The 16,515-nt window shown below is 38.1% G+C and overlaps 1 protein-coding gene across 3 annotated transcripts in view; it reads right to left on the bottom strand.

Moving 5' to 3' along the window:
* WDR72 (WD repeat domain 72) overlaps positions 1 to 16,515 on the bottom strand; it is a 215,291-nt gene that overhangs the window by 48,111 nt on the left and 150,665 nt on the right. The gene's annotated exons all lie outside the window — the stretch shown is intronic.

Raw genomic sequence — 16,515 nt, 5'->3', positions numbered from 1 at the left:
GAAGCAGGCTCCCTGCCAAGCAAGGAGCCCAATGTGGGACTCAATTCCAGGACCCTGGGATCATGACCTGAGCCGAAGGCAGCAGATTAACCGACTGAGCCACCTGGGTGTCCCTCAGATATGCAACTTTTTAACACGCACTCCAGATGATTCTAACACAGATAAACCAGTGGTCTACAAGATAATTTCCTAAGTGCAAAGAGTAAATGTAGGTGCTTTGGAGTATATAGGAAAACAAACAAACAAACAAACAAAAAACCAACCCAATTGATTCCATCTTAAAAGCCCAGAAAAAGTTTTGGAAAGAGGTGGTAGAGAAAAGAAAGCATTACAGGCCTCATCTGGTCACAATGGAGGGAGGAGAGGAGAAAGTGTTCCCCTCATGGAGCTGCATGAGAAGGAGAGCTCTTGGGGACTCAAGATAAGTGAGAAAATGCGAGGCCAAGACAAGAGTTCCATCTGCAGAAGTTGGAAGAAGCCTATCATGAAGGACATTTGTTTCTCTTTTTAATAATTTATTCTTTGAACACGTGCATTGAATGAGATGTGTAAAAAGGATATACAATGAAAAGTTCTTCTTCCATCCTTTCTCCAGTTATCCATTTCTCTTTCCAGAAGGAAGCCACCATTAACAGTTTCATAGATTTCAAATGTATAAATGATAATGTGTTAACATATATTCCTAACACCGTGTTCTAAGAAATGAACGAATAAGCTGTATTATGCATAGTTCTATATTATGCATAGAACCTTGCGTTTTTGGCATGCTGTTATTTTGGAGATTGAACCACATCTTACTCTCTGTAAACACTGCATATAGTATATGGTATATACATACATCATGCTTTATTTTACCATTCACCTAGCTTTTTTCCAGTCTTTGGCTCTTTTTTTCTTTTTTTTTTTAAAGATTTTATTTATTTATTTGACAGACAGAGATTACAAATAGGTGGAGAGGCAGGCAGAGAGAGAGGAGGAAGCAGGCTCCCTGCCGAGCAGAGAGCCCGATATGGGGCTCGATCCCAGGATCCTGGGATCATGACCTGAGCCGAAGGCAGAGGCTTTAAACCACTGAGCCACCCAGGCGCCCCAGCCTTTGGCTCTTATAAGCAATACAGTAAAGAATAAACTTGTACCAGAGTCCTTTCAAACATGTGTATTTACCTAAACTCCAAGAACTAGAATTTCGGAGTCAAGGGCATTAGCACTTCACACGTTGGCAGATTTTGCCAAATTGTTTTCCATGAAGGCTGTACTAATTTGCAGTCCCCTTGGCAAGTTATGAGAGGATCGTCTCCTTACTCTCCATAAATAAATCTGACCTTTATCTTCAGAAACCCAGGGAGTAAATCAAGGGTCTTAAGAGCAGGAAGGACCTGCTTAGACTTATGTTTAGAAAGATATCCCTCACTGCAACGTGGAGAATGGATGCATTGGAGTCGGTGAGATAGGAAGAAAGAAGGGCGACTAGAAGCTCAGCCATTTGGCTAAGAAGAGATAACCTGCTACAGATCATGTGGAAAGACAAGGACCTTTATTGAGCACATGTTATAGACCACGCTCCATGCTGAGCACGTAAGCTGCATTATCACATTTATTACTTGCAACAACACAGGTGGACAGCTATTTTTATTTCTGGTTTCAGAGGGAAAAACAAACAAGTAAAGCTGAGGCTCGTAAGTTAATGAGTGGTCTATGTTAATGCAGGTAGTACATGCAGAACTGGGATTGAAATCCATTGAAGTATTGGTTTAGAACAAGTGCTTCAAACCACTATAACATTCTGTTCATGATGGACAAAAGTTGATACATTGTAATTTACCAAAAAGGCATAATTGACAGAAGTTGGCAGGTGATTGTATGCCAAGCATAAAGAAAAGGAACAGATCAGCATCATCTGCCAAGACTAGGAACCAAGAAGATTTACAACTGGGAAGCAAGAGAGGGATGTAGGGGGTAAAACTGGTTTTTAGTTTGAGGTGCCAGTGGGAGGTAAAGTCCAAGCTATCTCTACTGTCTGAGAACGAGGAGAGCAGTCTGGTCTGCTCTGGAGAGACAGTGCGGGGCATACGGCCACTGTGGTAGGGATCACCAGCAGGGATGAGCTCATTCAGGGAGCAGTGTTTAAGGAACAGGTTAGAGATGAGAAGAACATGAAAGAAACAAAGAATAAACCAAGAGATAAAAAGGAAGGAAAACCCAAAGAAAATGTTATCCCCAGGCCAAATAAAGGCACACTAAAACAAAAACACTTTGAATCACTTTACAAAGAAATTATTAATCCTCTTTTTCATTTCTAGGATCTCTCATGTATTATGAAAGTAATGTTCAGAAAATGTTTCGGGAACACAAGGGAAAAATAGGTTACTAACATGTCTCCACCAGTACTGTCTTGTGGCGGTGATAGTCTAGGGGAAAATCGCTTTCCCTAAGCTAGCTGGGAGTCCTGATACATTTCTTTAAAGCTCTAATAACCATGCAGAAAAGTGTCAAATTGAGGATTTAAAGGCAAGGCTGTAGTCCCGGGAGAACGTCTGCGAGTGATTCCTATGTACCTGACATAACTCAGAAGCAGGAGAGTCGCACTCAATGGCTGGGAGAATTCCCCTGCACCACCTCATATAAATCTGCGGAGGGCTACCCGAAGGTTTATGTGAGCTGTGTGTCCAACACGTGTTAGAAAATCAGTCTCGTTATATTTTCCCTGTAAATCCTTCCAGGAGTCTTCGAGGTTTAAGGGGGACCTTCACATTTGGAATCGAGAAATGAGTATAGATTTTCTGAGACTGCCTGGATTGTGTAATATGCAGTTCATACAATATATTTGGGGGGGGGAGAATATGTAGGTGCTGTCAGTCAATTGACGGATTCAGTCTCAAGAAGTTCCAACCTGCCCACTCTCCCCAATTCCCTCCTAAGGGGGGAAAAGAGAAAGAAAGAAAGAAAGAAAGAGAGAGAGAAAGAAAGAGAAAGAAAGACCTCTTTTCAAAGGGAATACATTCTCTGAAAGTGGCTGAACAATGTCTGTAGCATATCTAGTGTGTGGCATGACCTGGGGAGATGACAATGATTTTCTTGTTTAACAGTTCCTACCATCTGTCTTGTAAATTACAAATAATATGTCCTGTGTTAGCAAATCACATTCTACTTCTGATTACACCAAAGTTGAGAATTAATGATTAGACTGAAATATAGAACATAAACATTTTTTATGTGTTGAAACTGATTGTTAAAGGAATAGAAGCCCTGAAAATTAAATAAATAAAATTGTACTCTTATTAAAAACATTCTGAAAGAAACAAATATCTAATATATACTATTAATATTTAAGTAAAAATAATAGCTAAATTTTTGATAAATAATTTTATTAGGCCAGATTTCCTATTTTATAAATCAATAAAACACTGAAATAATTATTTCTAAGCTTTATTAGGAATATCTTAACTTCAATATTTCTCCATTCTATCAACTTTTATCTTCAATGTCAATTGTTCATTATCCTGAACATAACAAACTTAGTTGCCTTAAACAGAAAAACTGTTGATTATTTAGAATGTTCCAAATCAAGCTTTGATTTTAGACACTTTTTTCTCCCAAGTTTATTTTCTTTAAGTAAACTCTACTTATAATTCTAAATATTAGACAATAAATGTCTGATTTTTAAAACAGGTGGGCTTATTTATATCAGGTGTAAAAGTATTCTTTCCCATTTAATGTATGAATCACACACATGTGTATGCATCTAGAAGCAGCCACTTTATTTATTTCCTGATTTTTTCGGTGCCAACACCCTGAGACCAACAGCAGCAGCTTTAGAGGGCATCTCCTCTTAAGCATGTAAACTTCTGTTTTTGCAGATTCTTAAGACGTTCCGAAGAGTGAAACCAATTTCTATAGAGTAGAAAATAGGGATTTTTCTAACCAACCTCACACTCAAACGGTGACTCGGACTTCTTGACTGTCACTATTTGAACAACAAGGAGATTGTTACACGGTGAGGCAGACTAGTTCATCATTCAACAGATCTAAGGTTGAATATTTTTCCTTAAGTACTATACACAAACCTCCCTATATGTCTAGCAATGGTCCTTGCTGTGGCTTCTGGAACATTCCCAACAGTCTTCCCCCTTTTCACTAGGGTGCTCACTAATCATGTCCCTCATGCTAAGATTTTATCTTTTGAGGCAAAATATTCCTATTTCGCCTAGTCACTATTTCACTTCATAGTTTAGGAAGTCCTCATCACTTCCCAATCTAAAAGCACTAGCAATCATTTGTAGCAGGACTGTAGACCATCTTACTCAAATATCTCACAGCTCCATATGTAGCATTATTTCCCAGGAGCTGGGCACTTTGCTTCTGTCGAGGCAACTATGTGGATAAGCATATATAACTCAAAGATACTGTTGGCACATACAAATTTGTCATTGTCTTTTGGGGTCTAGCACAAAGATAAGAGGACGTTTTTAACTACAATATATTTAAACTGTAAACTGACGTTCTTTTTACCAATTTGTCTTAGGGTAATTAGAAGAATTGGAAGAACTCAAGTATTTAAGCACAGTGGGGAGTTCACTGAAACATGCACGTAAGTCCAAGGTTTGCTTTCCTCCTTACGGGACTTATGGCCTGCTCCTTTCTGCACATGTGATCATTCTTCTTTATCTCTGCAGGTGAGCCTTCTATGCTTTGAATTACTATAGCCATCCCGTCCCTGTCTTTATGCGGTCATTCTGATTTATAGCACATAGAAATGGTATTGGGCTTCTACATTCCCAGCTTCCAATTTTGGGGACAGAAAATCTCATTTTGTCCCAGGTCTCTACTCAATGCTGGTCCAATTAGACATGAGTAGGGTCACAAGGTTACATGACTAGTAGCTCATGCATCTGCACTGTAGGTACAGGCTTCTCTGAAAGGTCATAGGCAGCCTATAAAGAAAAGGAAGCATCAACAGGCATCCTGAGTGCTGTCTACTATAGTATTATTGAAGCAGGTGTCTATTGGCTAAAACTCTGTATTAAATACAGACCAAGACTGACATCAGCCCAGTTATACTCTGAATCACCCACTCGAGTCATGAGAATTCCGTACGTCAGGAATTCCATCTTTGCATTGGCTTATGAGGCATTTATTTGCATTCAGAAGACCAAATGTAGAATGTGAGTACAGGGAATGAGCCACCTGGACATCTTAAAGAAATATAGTTTCTGTAGCTTTAATTAAGCCCCTCCTCACAAAGTACTCAGGTTTGCTCTCACAAGAGTAATGATCTCATTTATCATGTGCCCCCTGCCCCAGGATGTCATTATGTGAGTGAGTGACCATAATTCGTGTTGTTTCAGATGTCTTTACTTTTTGTTTTGGTTTCCTTGTTTATCTTTACAGTAATGATGAATTACCAAAAAGCGAACCAATAAAAAATTATTAACAATAATAAGAAAACATTTAAAGTAGGCGGACTTTGTGATCTTCAGTGAAAGGTGTGTAAAAGTGATTCATACTTAATAATACGGTAGAAGTGAGTTGGTCTTCCACCAAGGATGATATGTTTCTGTAAGCACACTATCTCTCTTTTTCTCTTTCTTCTTATGATCTTTTTCTCTCACACTGAAGGATTCCATTTTTAAAAAGCTTACATTAATATTAAAAAAAATCAGAAGACAATTTTCAGGATCTAGGGCTAGGCAGTTTTTCTAAGATTTGACTCCAAAGGCACAACTCATCAAAGAAAAAAATGGTAAATTAGACTTCATCCAAAAATTCTGTGGGAGAGAATGGGTGCACTGTTGCCTGAAACTCTTGACCTTTCTCTGGAACCTCTCCTCAGCAGAGGAGCCAACTTGATGAGAAATGTTCAGAAAGTTGCATATTCTGTGGCCAATGACTGATACTAGGGTAAAGAAAAGCCTGGGTCTTTTATCCCTATCCACGCTGTACTCAGGTGTTGCTCTTCTGGAAATGCTCTTGACCCTCACCAGCGTCTGATAGCAAGTAAGTCTCTCCTCACTGGAGAACCACATCTTTATCATTTCACTATAAATATAATTTTTTAATTGTTATTAATTGAAAACCCAACTAATGGAAAGCAGCATTAAATTGCCATATGGAACACCAGTGCCCATAGACTTGGGGCAGGGAAGAGAGAGGCAAATCTTTGATCAGGAGACTTTCTCCTATTGGTCATGGCTTTCAAACTCTGCCAACCAACTCTGAGAGCAAATGTTGTGCTAGAAAACTGTTCATTTTTTTTCTTCCTGGGACATTCAAACATTAACTGAATTAACTTTGCTAAGTACCTCATTTTGCTAAGTACCTCATTTTTGCTAAGTATCTCATTTTGTCCAAATGATACCCATAGAGGTGTATGTGATTGTGTGTGTATTTCCTTTATTCCAAAATACCATCAATTCCAAATGGGTTATCAACTTTATAACTGTTGTTAGGCTGAAGGAAATTCTACATTAACTGTCCACATTTTGTATCTCACAATGTACTACTATTCATATAACACAATTCCCTTTCTTTTCCAATATCCTAATAATGTTGGAGTCTAATACTGTGTGTGTTCAGGGGCTAGGATTCTTCTGATTCACTCTTGGCTATTGTCTTTCTGTATAGTGCCATTTGATGAACTGCTTTTCGTGATCCTTGCTTGTAATTTTAACTGCTTTATCAATTTTAACATCAGCTGTTTCATTTGCATTTTCTATGTGTTAATGTCATCATTTTATATTTTTAAAATATCTTTAATTGGCATATCCCAGGTGTTAGGCAGAGCCTCTTGAAAGCCATCTGGAAGCTTCTTTGTCCTTTATAATGCATGAGTTGGTTATAAGGATAGCTCCAGATTGAAAATTTGAAGATATCTTATAAAAGATTTACCTATTTCTACTGTCTTCAATCATATTGCTTAGTGTGATAGGCAGTCCTCTGAATACAGGCCATATTGTTGCAGTTTTACATCAAAGTGTTACTTCTTCCCAAAAAGATTTTTAAGTGACAACTAAAAATCCAAACTTAATTTAAAATTTAGCCACAAGTGGGGCTGCTAATGCAAATAATTCAACCATGGTGAAAACTAAGTGAGGAGGTGCCTTCTGCGCACAGCTACATGTATGCACAAGCAATGACACTCATTCTGTAGGTGATTGGCAATGTCTTTAACTTAGATTCATGTATTCATTCAACAAATACTTATTTACAGCCTAACATTGACAAGCATTGACCTAGGTACTAGGGAAAAGAGTAAATAACATAGATAAAATCTATACTTTCACTGAGCTTATGCTCTTCAGTTAATAAGAGATACCAGATTTCAGAAATGATAAAATGTGGATAAAGTGTGTAAGACAGCTCTCTCAGAATAGAGGGGAAACATGATGTTGCTTTAGTGTCTTTCAGATTTGTTAATTTGGCTGTTTCTAGTGCTTAGTTTAAGTTTATTAAAACTTCTCCAAAAGAAACTGCTTTAATATTTACATATTTTCCTTGGAAAGATGCTTCTTTCATTATATAATCTTTAATGAAAACTATTGCAGTTTTAAGATTTTATTTATTTATTTGACAGACAGAGATCACAAGTAGGCAGAGAGGCAGGCTGAGAGAGAGGAGGAAGCAGGTTCCCTGCCGAGCAGAGAGCCTGATGCAGGGCTCGATCCCAGGACCCTGGGATCATGACCTGAGCCAAAGGCAGAGGCTTTAACCCACTGAGCCACCCAGGCGCCCCCTATTGCAGTTTTATATAACAAATAAGATAAAACCCAGCCCTTTTTCTCCTCCTCCTTTTTAAAAAATTTCTATAAAACAAATTAAAAGAAAATTTCCATAGGATATATTCCATTTATTTTTTTCTATACTCAGATATGGAAAAGTATATATAAAGAGGGAGAAGGAGAACATAGGTAATCATGATGGCAGTGCTGGGTATGATTAAAACAATTCATGGGCACCTGGGTGGCTCAGTGGGTTAAAGCCTCTCCCTTAGGCTCCGGTCATGATCCCGGGGTCCTGGGATCAAGCCCTGAGTCGGGCTCTCTGCTCAGTGGGGGGTCTGCTTCCTCCTCTCTCTCTCTCTCTGCCTGCCTCTCTGCCTACTTGTGATCTCTGTCAAATAAATAAATAAAATCTTTAAAAAAAATTGATACATTAAGCCCTCACTTCAATGCAAGGAAGACTTCCATTGGACACTGTCTTAAAATGCATTTAAAGGCTGTTAAAAATTAAACATAAAAAATTAAACCTAATATATATTTAAATTCTTATGTACCTACAGACATAGGTACATATACATGTCTGTATATAATTTATATATATATATGCGTGTGTTATGCTTTGATACATACATATTTCAAAAAGCAAAATAAGGAAATTAGTAAATTTTTTTTAATATGTTCCAAATTCAACAGGAGATTCACTACCAACTGTGTTTGAAAACTGCCAAGAGAACACATACCTCCATGTGTAAATGTGAACTTAATCTTTGATGTTCACAGGAAGTGATTCATGGCCAGTTTCTTCAATATGCCAACGAGATGTTTTATCTCTGGGTACTGACACTTTATTTATTTATTTTTTTAAAAGATTTTATCTATTTATTTGACAGAGATCACAAGTAGGCAGAGGCAGGCAGAGAGAGAAAGAGAGAGAGGAGAAAGCAGGCTCCCTGCTGAGCAGAGAGCCCGACACGGGGCTCGATCCCAGGACCCTGGGATCACGACCCGAGCCCAAGCAGAGGCTTTAACCCACTGAGCCACCCAGGCGCCCCAATCTCTGGGTACTGACACTTTATATGTATAAGGCTATAATCAATAGTATTTGTTACATGCTCTGTCATTGAAATAAAACTATGCTTGTTCTGCAAATAAAGTTTTAATTACTAACACAAACATCTTAGTTTTGAAATACAGTAACCCTGTATATTCTCTAACACAGCTTTATTACCAGGCATAAAAATCAACCTCGAGTTTAAAAGTCTTAAACGTTGAATATTGAAAGGTATAGCCTGAGCCTGTGTATTGCTTTGTTTATGCAAATAGGTCATCTATCTTAGAAGGGAGACTGAACTCAGTTTCCTCATCTGTAAAAGGGAGATGATGGTCCTAGCTCACAAAGTTTTTTACCAGAATTAAATTAGATAATGTGGGCAAAGCACAAAGAATTTTTGGGCTGCTACTAAAATTACGGAATGGGAAAAATTTGAATTTGAATATTGATGGCCATAATTGGATTAACATTAACCCGTTGCATTTCAACAGCTGCTTTCAATACCCATGAGACACAGATATTTAATTGCTAACATTAGGTCCACGCAATCATTTAGTCCATTCAACTATCTCAGAGAGTGGAACTGACAGTCAACCACTTCGGCAGGGTGGGAAGAAGACATTTCTGGAGGTCACAGAGACAATTAGTCTCCCCGCTTTAGCCCCTTCGATCTTTGATCCACCCACCATACTGAGAAATATCTAAATTATAAACCTGAAAACCTCCTACTCTATGGCATTCAAAACCATTCACAAACTGGCCCCACCCCAGCATGAAGCCTGCTCTACTCACCCATGAGCCTGCATTCCAGTCACACCCCTCGGATAGCTCTTCTAACCTTGTGTATTACTAATTTGTCAGACTGTGCACCAACGGTCGTACCTCACAGTACAGTAGTTTGGCTGGGGTCAAGTTGATCAGTGCATTCCTCCCCACAGCTCCCAAGATAATCACATTGGAAAGGAATCCCCATTGTTACATTTTTCACAGATTCCTTGAGCTATCAGTAAGACGAACATTTTACAATGAAATTATAAGGATATTCAGAGAAGAGAAGTGAGGTATAAGGCCTCTAGATCCTCACTCTGGTGGGTTCACGGCAGCCATTCCCATTGCCCTAAGCGAAGGACACACTTGACCTACTCCCTGTCTCATTCCTTTTTGTATATGTAACAACTTCGGCAGTGCCTATTACTTACTGGGTAAAATTTAGATACCCATTAAATGATGACTCCTTTCTTCTTCCCTTCCTCCCCGCCTTACAAATTCATACACACTGAACTTCTCAAGCTGAAGCTACCTCTTCATAGTATTGAGCAAGTCAAAAACTCAATTCCTAGAAGAACCTGGTAAAAACTGAATATAAGGGGTTTGGTGGGTACTGAGATGACTAATGAGCACAGTCACTCAGAAAAGGTTGTCGCTCCTAACCCTCTGCTTCTCATCTCCAGCCCATCATCATTACACTAAAATGACAACTCGTTGTGGCCTTTCTTGCTATTTTTCAAGAGAGGCCAGAAATCCAGAATATTTGGATAGTATTATAAATTATTATAATATTATTTATAATAATATTATTATAAATCTGGTTTGTAAATGTTGGCAATTAAGTTCTTTTTCCATCTTCCCCCATGAAGTACTGTATAAATTAAACAGACTATACATACAGGGGAGCAGCTGGAACTTGTGCTCCAGATCTCTAAGACTTGGCAGTTTCTAGAAATTATAACTATGCATCTGAGCAGGAAAGATCCACTGTTCTTTCCAAAAGACTAGGATGATACTTGTAAGCACCCAGGCCGTTCATGGCTGGGTTCCAACGTGCTGTCTTTTCTTATGTAAGGACTTTGGTCAGTACCTGACTCACAAAATTATGGCTCTCATTTTAATCAGCAAGGAAGAATTTCTTCACTATAAAATCTTATTAAAGGAATTTGATTGCAAATTGAATGTAGTCCAGCACCTCTCCAAAGCTCATTTAAGATATTTGATATTTGAGAGAAAAAGCCTAAAACGGGCATGTTAACTATCCATTGACTTATCCTATTCCAAATTCTATCCCTGCACTCTCAGACCATCAGAATATAATGTCTTAGACTACATTATCTCAGTCAATCAATGATATGGCTTCTGAGCTATGACTCAATATCATGTTCTTTGATTTTATAGATGGCTGATATAACAAATTACCATATTAAAAGTGTCTTTTCAGAACTTTTGGAAAACTGGTTGGAGGTATAGTCTACTCTACCCTGTGATGGAATACTGCTTTATATTGGAATTCATGTGATAAATTCCAGGAAAAATAGTTCCAGGAAAGGATGTTTATCCTCACATTTGCATTTGTATATGATGTCTTAGTGGGAAATAATTTCTTTTCTTTAGTTGCCAGTACAAACTTCAAAGACTAAATTAAATGAAAATAAGAATCCTGGGTTTGTTTTTGAATTTTTGAAGTCCTTACTGACCCCTTTATTTTTCCATTAATGTTAACATTGGCTTTAGGTTTTAGGATAATCCAGTTGTAATAGTTTGCCTTATTTGAGTGATATGATTCTGGGTGGCTGACATTTTTTGAAAAATGTATCTACTAAATTTTACATAATACTACTGCTTTTTTTTCTTAATTTATGAATACAATTTTCTAAAAATAAAAATATTCCACCTCTATCATAGATTTTAGTGGGCATCTGCTTCCAAAATATATGAAAATTGGGCCTGAATTTTTGACTCTAGGTGTATATTATTTGTGGTTTTAAATGCATTTTATAATTCTAGAATTCCTGGAAGTTTCACGTTTACTTATCATATATTTCTGAGGATCTGTTGGATGCCTTGCACTGACCTAAGCATTGAAAATATAATGGTGAGCAGGTCATACATATTCCTTTCCCATTATGGAGTTCACCGTCTCATGCGGAGCAGACGAGAAATCAGGCAATGACAGTTACAGGGCAGTCAGTGTGGTGACAGAAGTACAGGGCAGGCCACCTATCCTATTTTGGGGAAAGAGAAAGGGCATCACAGAGAATATAATGTTCCATTTGAAACATGAAGGTCTCAGGCAAAGGTGGGGGGACAGGTTTTCAGGCAGGGGCTGTAGGCTCCATGCAGCTGTCTTTTTCATTGTATCCTCAAAACCTTGCTCACTGCTTGGCTCATGAGAGGCACTCAGAAACTTTTAAATAAATAAATGAGTGATGGAATGGCATGTGTGAAGGATGAGAGCCAAGTGGGGACAGGGCCTTTAGAGAAACTGAAAGGGTTCGGTGTGGCTAAATTGTAGAGTTCAAGGTGGATGGGAGTATACAAGGTGGGACTAGAAAGATAGACAGCAGCCAGGTAAAAATGATCCTTGGGAATCATTTAAATATAACGCACTTTATTCTAGAGAAAAGGGAAGCCACGTGCGAATTTTTTTTAGAAACTAAAATTTTAAAAATAATTAAATAAATCTTTTTCCTCTTCTTCATAAGAACTTGACCTTTGGTTAACTCTAGCTGGATTCCCTTGGCAACCTGAGAAAGGCAGAATGTTAACTACATCTCAAGGTGACATTACTAATGGTAAAAATGTACCCTCATTGGTAAATTGTATCTGGACCACAAGGAAATAATACACAAACCACAGAAATGTTCGTTATCATAGCCTGAGGCTTTCTTGTGAATGGACCTGGCAAGCCATGCCTAAGGAATCATTGCCAGAGTTATAAGGCTGTTCTGCAGGGTGACTTCCACAGCTGAGCCACTGGACAGCCCTAAGGACCCTGGATGAGAAAGGCTCACTGCTGCCCTACAGACAGCTGTGGTTCCCGGTCTTTGTCCTTCTCAGTAGACAGGATGAGGTTTAGTATGTGGTCCTGTCGTGAGTCTGAATGTCTGGTTGAGCCTAAAGAAGAAGAAGGTTACTGCACCACTGGAGGGTGATAGAAATGTCAATATAAACAGATTTGTGTTCATAGGATCACTTTAGCTATTGGAAACAATTGCCTCTAGGACAGGTTACTCTAAGAATACATTAACCAAAATCAGTAACAGTCTTGCTGGAGTAAAATGGAAGCTTATAAGAAAGGGTGAAAGAGAAAAGCACGCTCCTTCCAAGTTTCATCCAGACCTTGAGGCTCTAAAGCCCATCAACTGGGACTTACAGGAATGCAAAGTGGTTTCCTTATCTTTTTGTGTGGGGCTCCTCTGCCACTTACTGGAGAATCATCGAACACGACTGGCAAATAAGAACAACGAGAGGGGAAGAGAAAATACTAAATGGCACCATTTTTTAAAAAATCAGCAAATAGTACAAAGAGTTAGGTTTGAATACTGTCTCACTCCTTACCTAGCTATAATATGATCTTAAGTAAGTCCCTGGGACTCTCTAAATTTCAGGTTTCTGGGCAGAAAAACAAAGGGTTTAGATTCAGTGACCTACAAAGGATCTTGATTTGAAGGTCCTGGGAATCTTAGTATTTGAGTACCACTCGTATACCGTGTACTATACCAATCTCTAGCCCACCTCCTTCGCCCAATAAAGACATTCAAAATCAAGTAAATACCAAATACCTGTAACAGAAAGATCAAGAAGTAGGGGCCAACAGCTGGAGACAATCCTTAGTCCAAGATGGAGTGAAGACTACTATTTTCTACACCCAAATTTCACCCTGTGTAGCATGAGGATTGCATCTGTAACTGAAGAACTTTATTATGTGCTTTAGATTCCTCAAGGGGTGGGGGCTGTGGTGATTCTGACAGGCCAGTCTAAGCCGAGATTGCCCAAGCTAGCTGCCCAATGTCCCGAGTACTTACTGCAACATTTGTTTGTCGTAAACCCTCAGTGACTGCCGAGGACTGATAGAAGGAATAGGAATCGTTAAGAACTTCGTACTACTGTGCTCTTCAACCATCTTGAAGAAAGACATAAAAACCCCATAAAATTAAAGACTGACATCTAAAACGAAGTGATACAAAGTGAAAATAATTAATTTTACAAAGCAGGTCTCCAAAGGATCTAATCACTCCCATATCTGAAGGGGACACTAAAACGTACTGACATATGGTTATGTGACACTAAAAATGCAAGGGAAACCTTTGTTTTTACAAAAAGTTTCAAATTAGGAATTTTAGTGCAAAGCATTGCGTGTACTTCTAGGAAATCTCATCATGATCTCAGTGTAATAGCCATTTGTAAAAGAGCCCCGAACTGAGTCCCTGCCAGGGAGCATTATTGGAAAATGGCCGCGCCGACGACTTCCTGGAATTCGTCTCTGTGCAAGTCAGCAGCTTGCTTGGCACCAGCGGGGCACTACACCGCGGCACAGGGAAGCATATGGGTGCCCTCTGAGGTGACACGGATTGTGATTTATACCTTGAGTCTTGAAACAAGGCAGCTAGACAGCAGCGCCAGCTAGATGAATCACAAGATCAGCCTTCTTTCTCTTACTAAAACATACAACTAAAAGTGGCCATTAAAAAAGAACAGAATGAGGGTCATGAGGCAGGTGTCTGCTGCATTGCCATGACTGACTGAACGGACCAGGCACAGGGTGTGAAGGAAGGACCACAGCCTCTCCTCAGGACCCAGACCAGCGGCTTCCAACCTGCATTCCATGGAACCTCAGCATTTCTCTGAGGGAATTACATCATCATCTGCTTCAAACTGTCTTTTAAAAATACTCTAAAGTACTCTAGCTATTGGGAAAGAACTGGGAATTTAAAAAGCAAATTTTTATACTAATTTTCAATAAACTTGGAAACTATAAACACATTGATTTATGCGCCAAGTAACTGTTTCTGCACTGAGCCAAGATTAATCTTTGTACTTATACTTAAATGTATAAATGGATCACTGATTAAGGAGGTTGTATGTGTGTTTTAGTGTTAGTAGTTTTAGTAGTACAGTTTTACTTGTAAAAATACATGAACAAGTGCCGTTGGAGTGCTATTCTGCTTACCAGTGTGAACCATCATTTTTGCACTCCAGCATATCCAAAGCAATACACTAAATGAGCTGGATGGCGAAACGAAATTTTATATGACTGTCATCCAACTGTCTTAATTTCAAATCTCATAATTCATTGAAATATCTTTGAACAAAGTGTTTAACTCTGTAATATATAAATTATTATAAATTAAACTAATAAGATACAGTTTGTCTATTTGACTGATTGCTTCATTTTTACAAAAGGTCCAGATGCTTAGGAAGGTTTTAAAACACAAATGTAGACCTTTTCTCTAAGAACAAAAAGAAACTAGTAATGGGTAAAACTCTTTACACATGTTCATACTTTACATATAAGATAGAAGTTATTGGTGAAGTTGGCTTTGTTTTTCTAATATTTGGCAAATTTTCAAATATAGACAATTCCATACAAAGATGAAAAGAACCTAATTTACTTGGTAGTGTAGAAACTATTTTGTAGTAACTTTCTGATTAAACAATTATGTATATGGGGAGAACATAAATTTCTTTCTCTAGGATTCAAAAATGGAAAATTTTGCAACTTGTGTTTTAAAAAAGCACTTCATACTAGGAAAAATATGTGGGGGTTTACTTGACCTTTTCCATTTCTGACTTGATAAATGGAATTAATAATTTTGGATTACTGCTACACATTAAAAGCTAGATTAACAACATTAAACTTTATAATTATGGCTTATAAATTTGGGGAAATGAAGATTGGGCATGGAGAGGACAGGCAAAATGAGACTATATGTACAACAACTAGGAAGGGAAACCTGCCAATTGTAATAAATAAGATGACTTACGATGCCTTCACCCTCTTCATATAGTTCTAACCGGAGCATCTCAGTGTTTTATACCATTAGTCACTACTTAGCAGTTCCATTTTTACATTTTTCCCAGTACCATTTATACTTATGATTTATGCCTACAGAGTAACTATAGAAGCCGTACATCCCTTACATATAGATTCCAGAAGAAGACAGAACTCAGCTAAGTAAACTTGTAAATCCCATTCTGAATGGTATCATTAGACACTTGGTTTTCCAGTAAAGCAGACTCTTGTAGCTTCACTTTTCAGGTATGGACTTTGTCCAGGGCGGTGCTGTTTTCTTAAGTATATCATGGTGGAATCTTATCCTTTATAATGTTTTGGAGAAAGCCAAGGGTGGCGCCTGCACAATTTGATTTGGTGTAAAAATACACACCAAATCTGATTTCTGTTACATTAAGGCGTTCTCTGACAAAACACACAGAACAAGAAATGAAGTGAATTGTGTTTTAGAAATATCTTGCAAGCTTGTTTCCCCGAATACCTGACCACTAATTTTAAAAAATGAATCAAAACCCACTTTAATTGAATATTTAATAGATGATTTAATGGTCAAGTTAAGATACATCTTAAATGCTAAATATAAAAATGATTTGTGTTTGCTTACTGGAAATATTTGTAATACAAGCGAACATATGTAATAAACTAATATTTAACGCAAATTTACTATGGGAGAAATGAAATGACTATCTCCAATTTATAAACATACTACATTCATCAACCTATATTTTTGAATAATAGTTGGCTTTTATAATATGAATATCATAACAGTGGATTACCATTAACAGTAGAAATTATTTAACTCACTTCTAAAATTTGTATAATACATTTTCCTTTAAAATGAGCCATTGGAGGGGCGCCTGAGTGGCTCAGTGGGTTAAGGCCTCTGCCTCCGGCTCAGGTCATGGTCCCAGTGTCCTGGGATCGAGCCCTGCATCTGGCTCTCTGCTCAGTGGAGAGCCTGC

The sequence above is a fragment of the Lontra canadensis genome, unplaced genomic scaffold (assembly GCF_010015895.1).
Source record: "Lontra canadensis isolate GAN:19392208 unplaced genomic scaffold, GSC_riverotter_1.0 scaffold12, whole genome shotgun sequence".
NCBI lineage: Eukaryota > Metazoa > Chordata > Mammalia > Carnivora > Mustelidae > Lontra > Lontra canadensis.
Note: the sequence above shows the minus strand (reverse complement) of the source record. Positions and strands in the feature narration are given on the sequence as shown.